The sequence below is a fragment of the Callithrix jacchus genome, chromosome 8, assembly GCF_049354715.1.
Source record: "Callithrix jacchus isolate 240 chromosome 8, calJac240_pri, whole genome shotgun sequence".
In the NCBI taxonomy this organism is placed as follows: Eukaryota; Metazoa; Chordata; class Mammalia; order Primates; family Cebidae; genus Callithrix; species Callithrix jacchus.
The window spans coordinates 102,518,213-102,531,147 of NC_133509.1; the positions used below are offsets into that span (position 1 = coordinate 102,518,213).

The following is a 12,935-nucleotide window of genomic DNA, read 5'->3' on the forward strand; positions in this document are numbered from 1 at the left end:
AAGTGCCCTGCAAGGGAACCCACACATCCCTGAAGCAGAGGCAAACCCCAAGTAATGCAGTGGCTAAAGGCGTGGTCTTTAGAGTCAGGCAGGGCAGGGTTTGTGTCCTGGCGTGGCCACTTACTTGCTACCTGAGCTTAGCCATGTCACTTGGTCTTTGTGAGCCTCAGTCTACTCATCTCTAAAATGGAGAAAACAATAGCTTCTGCTCCAGAGAATTGTGAGAATTAAGATGATTCCCCCTAAAATGTTTAGCGGGTCAGGAACAAAGTCAGCCCTCAATAAATATTGCATTTAAAAATTTTGATTTTTTTTTTTTTTTTTTTTTTTTTAGCGGAGTTTTGCTCTTGTTACCCAGGCTGGAGTGCAATGGCACGATCTCGGCTCACTGCAACCTCCACCTCCTGGGTTCAGGCAATTCTCCTGCCTCAGCCTCCTGAGTAGCTGGGATTACAAGCACGCACCACCGTGCCCAGCTAATTTTTTGGCAGGGTTTCACCATGTTGACCAAGATGGTCTTGATCTCTTGACCTCATGATCCACCTGCCTTGGCTTCCCAAAGTGCTGGGATTACAGGCACGAGTCACCATGCCAAGCTAATTTTTTTTTGTATTTTTATTAGAGACAAGGTTTCACCATGTTGACCAGGATGGTCTCAATCTCTTGACCTTGTGATCCACTCGCCTTGGCCTCCCAAAGTGCTGGGATTATAGGCATGAGCCACCGTGCCTGGCCAAATGTTTTGATTTTTAATTAGGAGATTAGAAAGATTTCATTTGTTTGCAGTGCCCTGGAGTGGCTGGCTGTGTCCCCAGTGTGTTATGGTGAAGTTGCTTCTATTCGCATTCAGTAATTCTCAAACCAGCCAACAACGTGTTTTGTACTGCAGCAGCCCCTCATTCCCCATCATGGCCCTGGTGAAGTGTCCATCAATTCCTTACCCCCAGGCTGAAGGTCCTGCTTCTATTTTACAGTTAGGTGGAGGCACAAGGAGTTGCTGAGATGTCCTCAGATTCCAGAACAAAGTAGTGGCTGAGCAAAAACTCACTCACAGCCCTGCATGTAGGATCCCTGACCCCAGACCTCCAGCCTCTTCCTGTCAGCAAAAGTAGTGGCTTTGAGGAGGGGAGGTCAAGGAGCATGAAGAGGCTCTCCAAAGTCCAGTTGCCCGGGACTGAGCCACCTACTCCTCCACAAACCCCCTCTCCTACAGTGGCCCACTGTGGACACTCGGCAAACACATGACAGATGTATAAATGCAGAACCCTACAAGAGTGTATTTCAGCTCTGAGATGGGCTGGTGGGGACTCAGACAGAATGGAGTGTGAGGATGAGGCAGGGCTGGGAGACTTTCCTTTCTCCGGGCTTGGGTCTGTCATCTGCTGAGGAGATAATAACAACAACAACCAGCATCTGTTGAGTACTTACTGAGTGCCAAGAACCAAGCTAGGTGCCAGAGCTGGAATTTGAACTCTGGAAGTTGAACCCACTGTCACCTTGAGAGCCCATTGTCTATAGCTGCCACACATGCGTCCCAGAAAAGAAAAGGGCCACTGCCAGCTTCCTGACAGGCCTGGGTTTCCTTGGCTTCTCAAAGCCCTAGTCTCTCCCCTCACAGGCTCCCTGGGCTGCTGGAGAACCTGCCACCTACTTAAAGCTGGTCTGTGCCCAGCTCTTCCCTCCCCCAGTTGATGTGAGCAGCCATTGTTCTCATCTTTGATGAAAGCTGTTGGAGAAATAAGACAGCTGATTTAAAACTAGGATGTTGCAAATTTTAAAATGATCTAGAATTGCTGTTCAGATGGCTGGATTTACCTGATCCTCATTCCCTAAGCTCCACCAGCTCCCAACTCAGCTGCCCTTTCTCCCTCCCTCTCCTGCCCCTATCCCACTGAGCCCCCATCTGCCTGGCTCTCTCTTGCCTGTAGAACCCGCAGCTGCAGCAGACAGCATTTTGCACTGATATATGTTGTAATTATGTCAGTTCTGCCCAAGCAGTTGCTCTCTGAGAAAATCACTCAAGTGTCAGAATATGACACCTGGCATAGTCAAAACAGACTCCAGACAGGTGCATGACAATGGAGACTCCCGGGCCCAGTGATATGAAGAGCTAAAGGTGACCTGGAATCTGTATTTTCACATCAGCATTTTATAGCGGAGGTTAGATTTGGAATCACTGCCCACCTCCTCATTGGAATCCTTCTCCACCATGCCCTTCATCCATGCTGCTCCTCCTGGGTAATTTCCAGCTCCCTAGTCTTTGGGCATCTTGCTAGTCCCTTACACCTTCACACCTTAAAGTTTCCTCCTCATTTTGTAATATTTATTAGGTGCCAATAATATGCCAGGTACTGAGGCAGGCCCTTTATCTCCACCTTTATAATAACCCTCTAAGGAAATAATTCTGATTCCTGATTTACAAATGAAGATGTCTCCCTTCCTCATCCTCTGCCTGGCTCTCTCTGGCTCCCATACCCACAGCTGCACTGAACAGATCATTTGCAGTGATGTGTGTGGTAACTGCATCAGTTCCACCCTGTGTTCCCTGGGCAGAAGAGCCAGGATTCAAAGACTGGCATGTCTAGTTCTAAAGCCTGTGCCCAGAGTTCATGGATCACACTTGCCACACTTGCCACACTTTTCTTCCTAGCACAGTAGCTGGAAAATAGCAAGTACTCAATAAATATTTGTTAGTGAGTAACTGAATGAATAAATTAATGAGTCTATATTTACACTTTCTCCCATCTTTCCATACCCAGCTCACATGCGCGCGAGTGCGCGCGCACGCGCTCTCCCTCCTCTCCCTCTCCCTCTCCCTCTCCCTCTCCCTCTCCCTCTCCCTCTCCCTCTCCCTCTCCCTCTCCCTCTCCCTCTCCCTCTCCCTCTCCCTCTCCCTCTCCCTCTCCCTCTCCCTCTCCCTCTCCCTCTCCCTCTCCCTCTCCCTCTCCCTCTCCCTCTCCCTCTCCCTCTCCCTCTCCCTCTCCCTCTCCCTCTCCCTCTCCCTCTCCCTCTCCCTCTCCCTCTCCCTCTCCCTCTCCCTCTCCCTCTCCCTCTCCCTCTCCCTCTCCCTCTCCCTCTCCCTCTCCCTCTCCCTCTCCCTCTCCCTCTCCCTCTCCCTCTCCCTCTCCCTCTCCCTCTCCCTCTCCCTCTCCCTCTCCCTCTCTCTCTCTCTCTCTCGATTTAACCTCTGGGCCATTTCCTTTCCTTCCTACCTGGCTTCTCCCTGCATGTCCAGTCACTGCCCTCTTAAGCCCCACTTGGATGGTGACTCTTGAGACTCTGCTCCAATTCATGGTTACCTTACCTTATCTTACCTCTCAAGTGCCATAGTGGCTAATCCTGACAGTCACCAAAGAGCCAAATTGCTCCCAAAGATTCAGCAGTAGAAGTGCTGACTTCTCTGTGACCCAAGGCAGAGAGCAGAAGCCTGGACTAGGACTGGCCCTAAGTTTACCGGGAGTCTGAAACTCCCTTCTCCTCCTTCTCCCCTTTCTTCCCCTTCCAACAGCAACTGAGAACCAGGTCCTGAAGGCAGGAGGAGGGGATCCCTTGATTTGAGGGTTTTTTGGTGAAATAGGGGGTCCCCTTGGAGCTCGGAGCCCTGCTCAGAGAAAGCAGGTGGGATTGGGAAGTGGGATTTCTAGAAGGCTTGCATATGGGAAGATGAATTGTCAACCATTTCACCAGCTCTCCTAGAGTTATTCCTGTCTCGAGCCATCTGCTTATCCATTGCAATCTTGTAACAGAGAGCTCCTAGACCTCCAGCCAATATTTGTTCAAAGAATAAATAACAAAGGCTACCATTTATAGATTACTTGCTGCATGGCAGACACCATGTTATCTCATTTAATCATTTCAACAACTCTAAGAGGCCAGAATTATTACTAACGTTATTTTACAAATGAGGAATTAATTCAGAAAGCTTAAGCAACTGCCCCAAGGTCCCACCACCACTTAAGTGATGAAGTTGAACTGAGCTCTGGTCAGTTCCAAGTTCCCCTTTCCCTCCCATAGTGCTGTTCGAGGAAGGAGGCTCAGACTAAGATGCTGTTATATTGACTCTGTAGGAATTTATTTTTTAGACATTCCAACCTAAAGCTGGTAGTGTGTGTATATAAAGTGACTCTCCTGTAACCCCTAGAGTGGTTAGTAAGCATCCGAAATGCCCTAATCAGGAATCCGCACTCCAGAAAATGGTTACATAAGCACTTCAAACATCAGAATATACACCCAAGGGCTTAATGTGCTTGAGGGATGCTAGAAATAGTCTTTCATTGGTGAAATAAGCAGTTTCAAAACATGGAGTTGCCCAGGAAGATTATTTGCCCTTGCATGAATGGGGTGTGAGAGCCAGACGAGGCCAACTGCCCCACTTTCTTGAAGCAAGCTGTGCAACTGTTTTGTGCCAGCTTGCCAATACATGTATACTTGGTAGAATTTGGCCTTAGCCATTTTTAATATCCCACCTGCAGGAGATTACAGAAAAGAAGACAAATGGCCTCCACTTGATTCTCATGTCCCACGGCAGGTAATACAATCACCAAAGGACCAAATTAGCTCAGATCAGTTGACAAGTCCCCATCCCGGCTTCATCTCCTTTCACAAGAGGGCCCTGGCAGATCTTTCAACTCAGGTACATGATGGCTTTTCTTTCTGTCTCTCTGCTCTATCCTCCATTCTCCTTTGTCAGGTCACTTGTAATAATAAGCTAATATCCAAAGAAAGGGGCTCTAGGGATGATTGTGAGTAGCTACCTGGGAGGCTGAGGCAGAAGAACTTCTGGATCCCAGGAGTTGTAAGCTGCAATGAGCTATGATTGCCACTGCATTCTAGCTTAGGCAACAGAGCAAGATCCTATCTCAAAATAAATAGAAACAAGAACTAAAAATATATAATTAGCCAGGCATGGTGGTGCATGCCTGTAATCCCAGCTACTTGGGAGGCTGAAGCATGAGAATCGCTTGAATCCAGGCAGCAGAGGTTGCAGTGAGCTGAGATCGCACCATTGCACTCCAGCCTGGGCAACAAGAGCAAAACTCTGTCTCAAAAAAGAAAAAAGCTGTAATTTGCCCAAGGTCACATAGCTAAAAAGTGGAAGAGACATAACTGAAACTCAGTCCTCCTAAATTCCTAATATAGGGTTCAGCCCACTTCTGCCACCCTCCCACAGACTAGGGGCCTGCTCAGAGCTGGGCAAGGTGGGATGCACTCTGTGGCCCCAAACTCACTGAAACTAACAACTGAGCTGAAAACATGTGGAGTCTCTTCTGCCTTCTTCAGAAGTCACCAGCTATAGATAGGGGAGAGCATATTCCTCCCATTCCATTCTCCATGGTGCGTCCCTTTTTACTATATAACAAAGTTATATTAAATGAGTTCTGGGCTGAGGTGCGGTGGCTCATCCCTATAATCCCAGCATTTTGGGAGGCTGAGGCAGGACGATTGCTTGAGTCCAGGAGCTTGAGACCAGCCTAGTCTCATAAGTGAGACCCCATCTCTACGAAAAAAAAAAAAAAAAAGCTGGATATAGTGGCATATGCCTGTAGTCCCAGCTGTTCAGGAGGCTGAGGTGAGAGGATTGCTTGAGCCCAGGAGTTCAAGTTTCAGTGAGCTCTGATTGTGCCACTGCAATCCAGCCTGGAGTACAGAACAAGAACCTATGTGTAAACAAAAAAAAAAAAAAATGAACTAATGAATGTCTCCTTAGCAAAATCCAGAGAACTAGCTTTCGGGCTTCCCTAGGCAACTTCTGGAATGTTAAAGTGGATAGCCAGAGCATTGTCCCACAGAATGGGTCTAATCTATCCCAATCCCCATGAGCTATAAAGCCATCTGCAGGTTCAGCCATTGGAGTCCCATTGGCCCAGTTAAACTTTCTCTTTTAGCCTCCTGCCCTACCAGCTTTCCTTAGTGTCAGGGCTCTCGAAAGTTCTCGGGTGAAAATTGCCTGGGGAACTTGTTAGATGGGCAACTTCACGCCCCACCCCCAGAGATTCAGATTCAAACCCGGGCTGGGGGTGTTCTTTGTGGTGCCTGGGATGAGTCTTCCAAGAACCATTTGGAGAAACAGGCCCTGCTGGTATTTTGTTTCAGTTCAGGCCTTGACTGACAGAGAGCCTGCAGGGTTGAGGAGGAAGGCTGTTTTGAAAGGTGGAAGTTCGAGTCCAGCCTGGGCAATATGGCGACACCAAAAAATAAGTATACGTAAGCAAGCAAGTTACTCTCTGGGCTGCCGTGACTTATTTTTTCTTTTTCCGTCTGCAAATTGCAACTCAAATAAGGTTTTATCTGCCAGACTGAAAGAAGGACTTCTGTTCCAAATACCCAGGCGTTACATTTCCCACAGGTGGCCAGACAAATGCTGGAACCTTTGGAGGAGAGGGTCTGGTCTTGTCCCGCATCCCGCGAGGGTCTCCCGCTCTTTGGGGCCAAGCAGATCTCCGGGGTGCCCTGGTCGCCCCTTGCGGCAGTTGGTGCGGCCTCTTCAGAGAGCCCTGGGCCGCCGCCTGGGACACCCCACCGCCCTCTCCGCAGCCCCAGGGACGAGCCCAGCGGTGCGGAGAGGTGGGAGGCTGGAGCCTGCTGAGGTCATTTCCTGTGCCTCTCCGCGAGCTGCCTGGAGAGCCCAGCGCTCTGCCTTTAAGGAGCGGGCGGGGAGTCGAGGGGAGGAGGGCGCCCGGCGGAGCGTTGAATGGGGCGCCGCAAGGCACGGCCGGGCTTTGTGCAGCGAGCCCGCGGGCACCCCTCCCTCTCCGGCCTTGCCCCGCCCCGCCGCCTGCGACCCCTGCTGCCCAGGAGCCGAGAGCCAGCGGCCGCCCCAGACTCGGGCGAGAGCGACGCAAGGTCGGCGGCGGCGGCCCGAGGGCGCCCGTGTGCCCAGTGCGCGGTGAGGACGGCCGCGAGCTCGCTGGAGGTGAGTGACCCGCGCGCCCACCACGAGGGTGGGCTAGGGCTGTGCTGCGGGGGAGGGCGTTAGACTGCATGCGGGGCCCCTCCGGCCGGGAGGACAATCCGGAGCAGGTGCTTTCCTACCTGGAAGCGAGCTCCTGGCGGTGGGGAGCGCTGGAGCGCGGGTCCGGCTTGGCGAGCCGGGTGTCCCTGGGGACCCGCGCCGCAAGGCCAGGAGGAGCCTCCCCCCAGGAGGACCTGGAGTTGGGGACTGGCTCGATCCAGTAGCTCCTGGGAAGGGCCCTCGGTGCAGGGTGCCACCTTGCTATTGGTGCTCGCACCCTTTCACCCCTCCCCACCTCACCTTAGGTTATTTCTATGTGATTTCTAGGTGTTCTTAGGGACCCTATGGCTCAGGCTCGACTGCTAGAACAGATCAGCCAAGTAGAAAAGAGAACAGGTTAGGCGCCGAATGACAGAGCATTGTGTCCTAGGAGTCTTAGCGAGAACTCTGTCTCCAGGAACCAGAGGCCTTAGTGGCGGTGGCAGAAGCGGTGAAGACCCTCAGGAAGGAAACTCCTCTCCCTGTGGGATTTCTGCCTGCCAGGATATCTCCTCCATAGCTTTTACTGTGAATCCACCTCGTAAAACTCTTCCGGGACAGAGCCTTTGGTTCAGCTAAAACGCTTGAAAGACCATTTTAAAAATTCAGTGGAAGAGTTATCAGTTACTCCATCAAACTTTTTGGACTGTCTTCTTTGTGACAGACACCGTGTATTGGACTGGTGCCATTTCTTAACATTTGATGGAACGTCGGTATTAGTGTATCTGCGTATTATTAGCCCCATTTTCCAAAGGAGGAAACGAAGACTCTGAAAAGTTGTGATTTAGGCCAGTTGCAGTGGCTCATGCCTGTAATCCCAACACTTTGGGAAGCCAAGGCAGGAGGAAAGCTTGATGCCAGGAGTTCGAGACCAGCCTGGGCAACATAGGGAGACTCTAATGTTTACAAATAAATAAATGGCCGTGCACGGTGGCTCACGCCTATCATCCCAGTACTTTGGGAGGCCGAGGCGGGTGGATGGATCACGAGGTCAAGAGATCGAGACCATCCTGGTCAACAAGGTGAAACCACATCTCTACTAAAAATAAAAAATTAGCTGGGCATGGTGGTGCACGCCTGTAGTCCCAGCTACCTGGGAGGCTGAGCCAGGAGAATTGCTTGAACCCGGAAGGTGGAGGTTGTGGTGAGCTGAGATCGTGCCATTGCACTCCAGTCTGGGGTAACAACAGCAAAAGTCCGTCTCAAAATAAATAAATAAGTAAATAAATAAAAATTTAAAAATGAGCTGGGTGTGGTGGTGTAGGCCTGTAGTCCCAGCTACTTGGGAGGCTGATGCAGAAGGATTGCTTGAGCCTAGGAGTTCAAGGCTTCAGTGAGCTATGATTGCCACTGCGTTCTAGCCTGCGCAACAGAGTGAGATCCTGTCTCTTAAAAAAAAAAAAGTTGTGACTTCCCACGGTCACATAGCTAAAAATTACAAGAGGCATAACTGAAACCCAAGCTTCCTAAATTCCTAATGTAGGGTTTGATCCACTTCTGCCACCCTCCCACAGACAGCCGTGGGGGCCTGCTCAGAGTTGGGCAATGGTGGGGTGCACCCTGTGGCCCCAAACTCATTGAAACTAACAACTGAGCTGAAAACATGTGGAGCCTCTTCTGCCCTCTTCAGAAGTCACCAGCTATAGGGGAGAGCATGTTCCTCCCATTCCTGCCAGAAAAAAAATAAATCCAAAGAAATGTCTGGCAATTTAAAGTGTATATCACTTACCCCCTAAATTCCATTTTCTATGACTTTATTCCTCAGATATACCCTGATGTATATGAAATGGTGTACATCATTGAATATTCATTGCAGCATTGTTTACTTTAGCAAAAGGTTGGAAACAACCCAGATGTCCATCAATAAGGGCTCCTTCAATAAGATCATGTAATAGCCACACAATAGGATACATTAAAGCCGTTACAAAGTGTGGAGGAAAAATGTGGCAGATATGTATACTGATGTAGGAATATTTCTAAGTTATATTGTTGAGTACAGTGTGTATGGTGTGCAACCATTTGTGTGTGTGAGTATGCCACATATGTATGAGTGTTTGTATATGCCCTGAATATCTCTGAGCACACAGAAACCTGTAACAGTTTTTCCCCTGGTTGCCTCTGGGGAGAAACAGGGCTGAAGCACAGGCATGGGAAGAAGCCTTACTTTGCACTATATACCCTTTTGTTCAATGTTCAAAAATAAATAAAATAACTTAAAAAAATCATCTGACTTTTTCTCCAGATCTCCAGAGTTAGTGAGCACATCTTTTTTTTTTTTTTTTTGAGCCGGAGGCTCGCTCTGTCACCCAGGCTGGAGTGCAGTGGTGTGATCTCAGCTCACTGCAACCTCCGCCTCCTGGGTTCAAGCAATTCTCCTGCCTCAGCCTCCTGAGTAGCTGGGATTACAGGCACCCCCCCCCTCACCACACCTGGCTAATTTTTGTATTTTTAGCAGTAATTTTTGTATTTTCAATTTCTCCATGTTGGCCAGGCTGGTCTCAAACTCCTGACCTCAGGTGATCTGCCTTGGTCTCCCAAAGTGCTGGGATTACAGGCATGAGCCACCACACTCAGCCTAGTGAGCACATCTCTGGGCCACATCTTCTCTTAGGTTCTGGATACTATTGGTTTGCCTTTTGTTTGCCGATATCAACAATAAGTCATTTATTGAGTACTTAGTGTGCACCAGGCTTTTGTGCTATCTCCTTTAATTCTCAAAAGCCCTGCATGATGCAATATATGAAATGGCCATTTTGAAGCTTGAAAAATTGTTAAATGTTGACAGTTCCATATGGTTCAACCAAATATTATTGTCTTCATTTTCAAATATTACTGCCCTCAATTTCAAAATGGAACTGAGTCTCAAAGAAGTTAAGCAAATGGCTTAAGGCCACAGGATTATTTAGTGCCCAAGCTCATATTCTAACCCAGGGCTGTCCGTGCCAGAGCATGGGATCTTAGGTACTAAGCTGTTTCTCTTTGATGTTTTTGTTTTCAAGGAATGTTGTACCTGGTTGTCCTGACCCCTTCTTTTGGTATTTAGGTCCCTGCGGCCTAGGACATGATCACCTTTTCTTTGTCTCCCCTGACATTTTGTGGAATGTGATGCAGGCACCCAGTATTGGTCAAATGCATGTTGTTAGCTTGATCAGATGACAATGCTGAGATCAGAAGAAGTTGTCCCTGTGTCTGCTCACACCCTTCTCTCAGCCTCATCCCCAGAAAGGGGACACACAAAGCTGTATCTTTCCCACAATGGACAGGTAGTCAGCTTTGTCTGGCAGAGCACTTTTAGGAGATGGTAGTAGCCCCTCACTAACAAGTGGAAGTCATACAGGTACTCACACTCAGGGAATGAACCATACTGAGGTAACATGAGAGAGCCCAGTGGAAATTGTACATATAACAGAAGCCCGGTTGCAGGCAATGAGCTATTTTGAGGCCTGTGGTGACCTCTGACCTCTTTCTTTTAGGCTCCTGTATTAATTAGCTACCTTTGCAGGGAGCTAGCAGGATATTCAGGCTGTAGACTTGATCCTCAAAAGCCACAAGATCTTTATTCATCTTTGTGTCCCCAATCTTGCACACAGGAATCACTTAAAAGTCATTTGAATTAAACTTAGTCTCAGGGCCGGGAGCAGTGGCTCATGCCTGTAATCACAGCACTTTGGGAGGCTGAGGCAGATGGATCACCTAAGGTCAGGAGTTCAACCAGCCTGGTCAACATGGCAAAACCTCATCTCTATTAAAAATACAAAAATTAGCTGGTGTGGTGATGCCTATACCCCCAGCAACTCAGGAGGATGAGGCAGGAGAATCGTTTGAACCTAGGAGGTGAAGGTTGCAGTGAGCTGAGATTGCACCACTGCACTCCAGCCTGGGTGACAAAGCGAGACTTCATCTCAAAATAAAATAGATGTAATCTTAGGCCAGGCACAGTGGCTCAAAACACTTCAGAAGGCTGAGGCAGGTGGATCACTCGAGCCCAGGAATTTGAGACCAGCCTGGGCACCATGGTGAAACCCTGTTTTTACAAAAATTAGCCAAGCATGGTGGTGCACACCTGTAGTCCCAGCTGCTTGGGAGGCTGAGGTGGGAGGGTCACCTGAGCTTGGGAAAGTTGAGGCTTCAATGAACCATAATTGTGCCACTGCACTCCAGCCTGAGCAACAGAGCAAGAACCTGTCTCAAAAAAAGAAAAAAAAAAAAAGTAATCCTAGCATTTTGTCAGTTTCTGGTCAAATCCTCAAACTTGCCAGAGAGATCCCAGGTCAAATTTGTGTTTTCTCTGATACAGGCTCTGAGTCTGGAGTCACCTAATGACTCCCTGTGCTACCTTCCCACCCATCCTGCTCCCAGCCCCTGCCCCTGAGGCATATCCCCACTGACTGCTGTGGCATTTCAGCCCCAGGTGTTGGAGGATTCAGGGGATGCCAAAGCAGGTATCAAGACCATGGCAATCTTTCCACTCACCTGCCAAGCAGTTTAGCAGGCTGGGTACCAAAAGAATCAAGAAAACCGAGTTTTACAACACTGGCCAAGAGCTGATCATAATTTTAGCTGGATATTGGGAACATAAGGACTTATTGTACTATTCTCCCTATTTCTAATGTGTGATAGAGCATTCTAGAATAAAAGTAGAAAAAAAAATTGAGCTGAGTTTTGTTCCCAGCTCACTTCCCCTCTCTCATTTCTCCATTTATTTTTGCCATTAATGTTGTATTTGTTAGTATGAATATCTGCTACCACTATCGAAGCATCATATCTGCTACCACTATCGAAGCATCATCATGGAAAGAGGACAGTTGTAGATGTTGGGAGATCAGGATTCTTGGCCCAGCTCTGCTACTGCTTAGCTCTATGCAAGTCTCTAAGCAAGTCACAGATGTGATGAGTTTTCTCATCTGTTCGTTGTGAGTAATTGTACTTGTCCTCCATCTCGGGGATAAAGAAAGAAATAACACACGCATCGCAATGCTTTGACAAGTTACAAACTCTACTGCAAATGTAAGGTATTCATTTCTGCTCATCCTTGTGCGCTTTTTATGGGAGGCACAAGTGTAAGGTGACTTAGCAGGTGAGGCTCAGCTTACTGGTATCTTCCTTTAACCTCCCTTATTTTATAGCTGTTGCTCCAACCACCTGCTTCTGTCGGAAGAGCCTCTGGGCCTTGGGCTTGGCAGCAGCCACCTTGCTCCTGATCTGTTTCAAAACTTCTCTGCTCTCCTCACATGCCGAGGCAAGCCTTGCACGAGTCCCAACCTCCTCAGTAACTTGCCAGGGAGAGGATGGTTAATTTTCTCCATCCCCAAGGCAGGGAGAGGATTAACCAGACCACTCGATCAGTTCAGAACCACGATGTCACGGAGTTGCTTGATCAGGGAAAGCATTCCCTTAACTAAGTATAATCTCAGATATCAGGGCTAGGCAGACACCAGTGACATCTTTTCAAAGTACTTAGAGATTTTGATAATTTGGGTTTTCACTCTCCCAATAGAATCTGAGCAGCAGCTTTGACAATCAGTAAGAGGGAATCAATATTAATCAAACTCTTTCAGCTACACAAAAGGATTACATTTCCCATGCCCCTTGCTTTTATGCTTTTGCTATTATTTCTTAGCCCTGAGGTGAGTTGCAAGACTCCCAGGTTCTAGTCTCAGATCTGCCACTTTCCGTATTTATACAAGGAAAAGCAAAATCTCATTAAAGGACAAGGGAAAAACCAAACATGAAGCCTCCTGGCCTTCTCTGAGAGCCTTACAATGTTCTGTTTTGTCTTTTCAGCTGTGATCTTAGCTCAGAGAAGGTCATGTTTTGTTTTTTTCTTTTGTCTTCCTGCCCGTTCCAGTTGGTCCCAGTCTTTTGAGGTTGGGATTGCTGGGAGGTCTCAATGTAGGGATTGTTTGGATGACAGGCTGGGAGAGCAGTGCTGAAGTCATGTGTT

General features: G+C 48.4%; 2 protein-coding genes across 3 annotated transcripts in view; one reads left to right on the plus strand and one right to left on the minus strand.

The window, feature by feature from the left end:
• Positions 1-7,192, minus strand: part of TMEM229B (transmembrane protein 229B) — a 64,068-nt gene extending 56,876 nt beyond the window's left edge. Inside the window, exon 1 of the mRNA XM_078335221.1 lies at positions 7,033-7,192. The gene's annotated coding sequence lies outside the window, so the exon portion shown is untranslated. The remainder of the gene's footprint in view (positions 1-7,032) is intronic.
• The window catches only part of PLEKHH1 (pleckstrin homology, MyTH4 and FERM domain containing H1), a 60,073-nt gene continuing 53,957 nt past the window's right edge, over positions 6,820-12,935 (plus strand). For both annotated transcript variants that reach the window (XM_009006213.6, XM_035260778.3), the window contains exon 1: positions 6,820-6,913. The gene's annotated coding sequence lies outside the window, so the exon portion shown is untranslated. The remainder of the gene's footprint in view (positions 6,914-12,935) is intronic.